Here is a 6,000-nt window from a genome sequence, read left to right as displayed (position 1 = left end):
TGGCGTCCCCCCCTGTTCATACACTGTGGAACTAAACGCCTGCCAAAAAAAAAAAAAAAAAAATGAGGAATGCTTCAAGTTTCAACTTCTCCCGTAGGGCGGGCGTTAGATGTCAAATGTTGTATCCCCAAAAGAATATGTACTCTATTCCTTGGGAACGCGCATGTGATTATTACAGTTCATTACATATTATTACAATTCAATCTGACAAACGGAAATTAAAAATAGCACCACGTAGATTGTTTGATTGATGGGGTTTTTTTGTTGTTGTTGCTGTTATTACATTTTTACACGGTTTTACAAAGTAGGAGACCCAAAGCACACCACATTATTTGTACATAAAAAAAACGAAAACAAAACAAGAATGTAACTTTCCCGTTCCCGCGTTAAGTAGGAAACATTTTACTTTGGGGATACAACATTTATTTGGTATCACATGGGCATTGGGTGGCGATTCATTTGTGCAGTCTGCAGAACTTTGGCCTCTGGCTTCAACGGTTGTCAGCAGAGGGGGCAGGTACACCATCACCAACGTGAACGATTTGTTTACTATTAAGATTTGATATTTTAAGATTGCTTGATTTACAGCCAATCATAACAGACATTTAATTCTCATTGCTGCAAAAACACTAAAGACAAATCCAGAGTTTACAAAATGTAATGTCTTTGTCATCAACTGAGGACTCCGTACTTTCTTGATTGATTGCTTGTTAATCTAATTTGATTATTTAGAGACTTCTGCATTTATAACATAGCAGCGACCTATAAATACCTGTACTCTTTTAAGTTCGTTTTGCTCACATCAGTATTCAAACTTTTCTTCCAGTGGGACTTAAACCCCAGAAGTGTCTATTTATTACAGTTCAGCACTGTATTATCCCACAAAGGAAATATGGATTGCAACAGGATTCAACATACATAACCAGCCCAAATCACAATGCACATAAGCAATTAGATAAAACAAAAGAAAGGTAAAAACATTTTAAACATGGAAGCAATAAAAACAGAATAAGATTATATAGAGCTGAAAGAAGTGGTGTTCAGACTGGAAATTGTGCAAAAGTAGCATAGCGCAGAGTTTAAATAGTGTGCAGGGTAAGCATACTTATGGCAGATGTTCCCAACAATAACTTATATAAACATCTGGAGGGTGCAAAAACTCACACAACACCTTAATTTATTGACTTTTCATCTGCTCATAATATAAATCAATCACACAATCTTGCCCATAAATTGCTGATCCTTTTTAAACTTATAAAAATTAAGTCATTTCATTTAAAATTTGTGTAACGACTTTCTGACATGTAGGCCTCAGAAGGTCACAAAGGCCAGTCATATGTAGATACAATGATGAGCCAAAATATTATGACCACCTGCCTAATATGGTGTTGGTCCCCCGTGTGCCACCAAAACAGTGCCGACCTGCCAGGGCATGGACTACAAGACCCCTGAAAGTGTCCTGTGATATCTGCCACCAAGACATTAACAGCAGACTGAGCCTTCAAGTCCTGCAAGTTGTGAGATGGAGCCACCATGGATCGCACTGGTCGGCACAGCACATCCCATAGATGCTGAATTAGGTGGAGATGTGGAGAATGTGGAGGCCAGGGGAACACCTTGAAGACTTCATCTTGTTCCGCTAACCATTCCCGAACAATGTGTGCAGTGTGGCAGGGCCCATTATCCTGCTGAAAGAGGTCACTGCCATTAAGGAATACCATTGCCATGAAGGGATATACTTGGGGTGCAATGATGTTTAGGTAGGTGGCACGTGTCAAATGTCAAATTGATGTCCACATGAATGGCTTGACCCAGGGTTTCCCAGCAGAACATTGCCCAGAGCATCACACTCCCTCCACCGACTTGTCTTCCTACTACAGTACATCACTTCCCCAGGTAAATGGCACATGCGTACACTGCCATCCACATGACCTAAAAGAAAACAGGACTCACTGGATCAGGCAACCTTCTTCCACTGCTCCAAGGTCCAGTTCCAATGCTCGTGTGCCCATTGTAATTGCTGTCGATGGTGAACAGGGGTCATCATGGGCCCTCTGACCGGTCTGCAGTTACGTAGCCCCATACACAGCAGGGTGCGATGTGTACTGTGACACATTCCTCTTGTAACCATCATTAATATGTTCTGTGACTTGTACCACAGTAGAACTTCTGTCGGTTCGCACCAGACAGGATAGCCTTAGTTGCCCTTGTGCATCGATGAGTCTTGGCCTCCCAACACCCCTTCGCCAGCTTGTGGTTTGTCCCTCCTCGTACCACTGTCGGTAGGTACTCAACACTGCTGACCAGAAGCACCCCACAAGCCTGGCTGTTTCAGAGATGCTCTGACCCAGTCTGGCCATAACAATTTGGCCCTTGTCAAAGTTGCTCAGGTCTTTACTACTGCCAATTTCGCCTGCATCCAACACATTGACTACAAGAATTGATTGTTCACTTACCATCTAATCTACCCAGACCTTGATACATGCCCTTGTTTGGAGATGATCAATGTTATTCGGTTTACCTGTGAGTGATCATAATGTTTTGGCTCATCAGTGTAGATTAATCTTAAATTCTTAGTAGACACGCTGGCCGCTGGCTGGCGGGTGTGACCCTTTAGTCGAGCGGTTAGCGATGTCTCCTGCGGTGCGGGCGATACGGGTTCGCTTCCCGGCCGCGGCAGTTCCTGTGGTTGCGTTGTCCCCCGAATTCGCTACATTGGAGTCAGGAGTGGGATGGAGCCATCGGAAGCGTATTGTAACGTGCATGGATAAGAAGACACGCTGGCCGCTGGCTGGCGGGTCTGACCCTTTAGTCGAGCGGTTAGTGATGTCTCCTGCGGTGCGGGCGATACGGGTTCGCGTCCCGGCCGCGGCAGTTCCTGTGGTTGCGTTGTCCCCCGAATTCGCTACATTGGTGTCAGAAGTGGGATGGAGCGACCGTAAGGCCATCGGAAGCGTGTGCGCCCTGAGGCGTGAAGGAGCTGATATGCTTAAGCGCGGGGACGCGCTTCCCGAAGGAGGGGGGTAGTGTAACGTGCATGGATAAGAAGACACGCTGGCTGGAGGGTCTGACCCTTTAGCCGAGCGGTTAGTGATGTCGCCTTGTAGTGCAGTACACCCCGTATCGTATCCCGCACCGGGCAAGAAAATAACCGGTTACATTGGTGTCAGAAGTGGGATGGAGCGACCGTAAGGCCATCAGAAGCGTATGCGCCCTGAGGCGTGAAGGAGCTGATATGCTTAAGCGCGGGGACGCGCTTCCCGAAGCAGGGGGGTAGTGTAACGGGTCTGACCCTTTAGTCGAGCGGTTAATATCGGTTCTTGTCCGCAGCAGCCAACGTAGCGACATAGTTAGCCATTTAAACCGTGTTCAAACTTGCCGGCTTCTATCCCCCTCTAGCTCCCCCCGCTCTAACGTTCGAACGCGGAAGTGCAGTGGTCTATACAGGAGGTGCAGTTGTCAACAGAAAACCTGATGAAGCCTCAAGACGTTTTGGTCACGATATCGCTATTCTCTACATACATACCATGCTTTTTGGATGCACGGTTGGTATGTTAGTATTCTTAACATAAATCTAAGTCACATTTGCTAGTCATGTTAGTTTGGCTTGATGTAAATATTTCGTATTTTATTGTATGAGTTCATATTCCATGTGCCATTTTTAGCAAATGCTAACATTAATTAGAATTAATTGGATGTGATAATCCGTTGTCATCAGTTTAACCAAAATACTCACCTTAGTTGGTCAATAATAAGGTGTATGCTAGAAATTGCATAGCAGTAACACACTTGAAACTCATATATCATTTTATAGTCATTTTTATTGATGTATTGAACTTAGTATGATTGTTGCATTGTTTCTCTTGTAGTTTTACCCTACTTCTAGTCAGCCATTAAACGGAATGGACTAAGCACCCTCATCAGCATGGTGATTGGAGGAGTTGTCTATCTGCCAGCTTATGCAGGGCGTATAGGGGTGGCAGAATACCACCCCTTACGCTTCCTTCAAGTCATGTTGGAAATATGATTACGACATGAGAGCAAGTGAACAACTCAACCTAATTACCAATCAGAAAGTGGAAATTATCTGTAAGCCCCAAGTTCCCGATTTGGGGGCATGTCGTTAAAACATTCATGGCAGCAACCATGGAAGTCTGGCAGAAGTGAGCCCATTCTCACTCCCAACTCGTCACATATGGACGCTTGTTGAGGACGACCTCTTCGTCACTGTTCAACGCGCTAGGTACCCCTTTAACGTCAACGTTCAAAAAAAAAAACCTAACCCTAACCTCATTACATCAAAATGAGTTATATCACACACAAATCAGTGTAATTAGAGAACAAAAAACCGTCCCTGATGCTGGCAGGTAATTTTAACACAACACATTAGGTGCCACAACCACATAATGCGAGTGTTAAGAGGTCGTGGTCATTTCACATATTTCTGCGAGATCATATTGATGAATGCACGCAGATAAAAGATAGGTTTAGACTCTATGTCTACGCATAAAAAAAACAGTCAGGATAATCTCGAATGTGTTTTGTTTTGTTTTTTGTTGTTTTTTTGTGTGCCTACAACTACCCTCCACGTTGAAAGTTGACGTTAAAGAGATACCTAGAGCATTGAACAGTGACGAAGAGATCATCCTCAACAAGCGTCCATATGTGATGAATTGGGAGTGAGAATGGGCTCACTTCTGCCAGACTTCCATGGTTGCTGCCATGAATGTTTTAACGACATGCCCCCAAATCGGGAACTTGGGGCACCTTTGACAGAGCCATATCATTCTGTAGATCCAGAGTTTTGTTGTTCCTTGTGGGAAAACCACTGTGCTGCACCATGGTGCTTTTCCCACAAGACCCAGTGGTTAGCACTGTTGCCTCACAGCAAGAAGGTCCTCGGTTCAAATGGCAAGCTGTCCTAGGTCCTTTCTGGGTGGAATTTATGTGTTCTCCCCGTGTCTGCATGGGTTCCCGCCGGGTGCACCGGTGTCCTCCCACCATCAAAAAGACATGCATGTTAGGGTTAACACTCCTGTCTGTGCCCCTCACTGAGGCAATGGAAAGAAGAACTGGAGTTGGTCCCCGAGTGCTGCATGGTTCAGTGGTGCATAGCTACATGGCTAGGATGGGTTAATTGCAGAGAATTAATTTCCCCACGGGGATTTATCAAGTATATCTCTATCTATCTATAAACCTCAGTGATGATTTCAAGTTAAAGTGGTTAAAATCACCAAGTGATGTACCAAGTACCAAGTATGGGGGTGGGTAATGATAGCCTTTTCTGTGTGATTATAAAGTTATTTCTTTGTATTGGCTTTGGGGTGGGTGTTCTGACAACAATGGAAGGGGAAAGGGGTTTGCACAGGCACTGGTATATCAGATCTATTTCAACTTTACACACAGTCTCCATGACAGTGATGCTCTTACTGCATCGCTGTTTGATATGCTCTTACTGTATCGCTGTTTGATATACCGACAGACCCCCACATGTTTGAGATTTCCCCATGTCCGCATCCCTATCCAGCTCGAAAAGCACAGCGAAGCCTCTAATAGTCATGCCAAGATCATTTTCCTCAGCTGTAAACCAAGTTTCCGTTTCATATAACCGCTTCTAAAATTAGCTGGGTGTCACTGATGAGAATCCAACGCTGGAGTAATGCCAGGCCTTCATTTGGTGCCTGTGAAAATACAAGTAGCAAGATATGGAACAAACTGCAATCAAGTTAAACCTGCCGGACTGAGGCAGTAAATGAGGCATATCAGTAGTCCAACCTGGGTGTTGCTTTTGTCGCAAGACTTTTGTGTTACACATGAGAGAAATCCCTAGGAGGTATTTTCTCTGCCTCTGAAGCATTGCTAAAATCCAATCAATCTTAATGATGACTGATGATGAGACCCTTTTTCATGCATTTGTTTCATCCAGACATTGTTGTTTTCCCGAGATACCACCTAAGAGCAGCACACTCCCATACATAATCACTGATTCACGAGAGTGCA

The sequence above is a fragment of the Lampris incognitus genome, chromosome 4 (assembly GCF_029633865.1).
Source record: "Lampris incognitus isolate fLamInc1 chromosome 4, fLamInc1.hap2, whole genome shotgun sequence".
NCBI lineage: Eukaryota > Metazoa > Chordata > Actinopteri > Lampriformes > Lampridae > Lampris > Lampris incognitus.
This window is presented reverse-complemented; position numbering follows the sequence as displayed.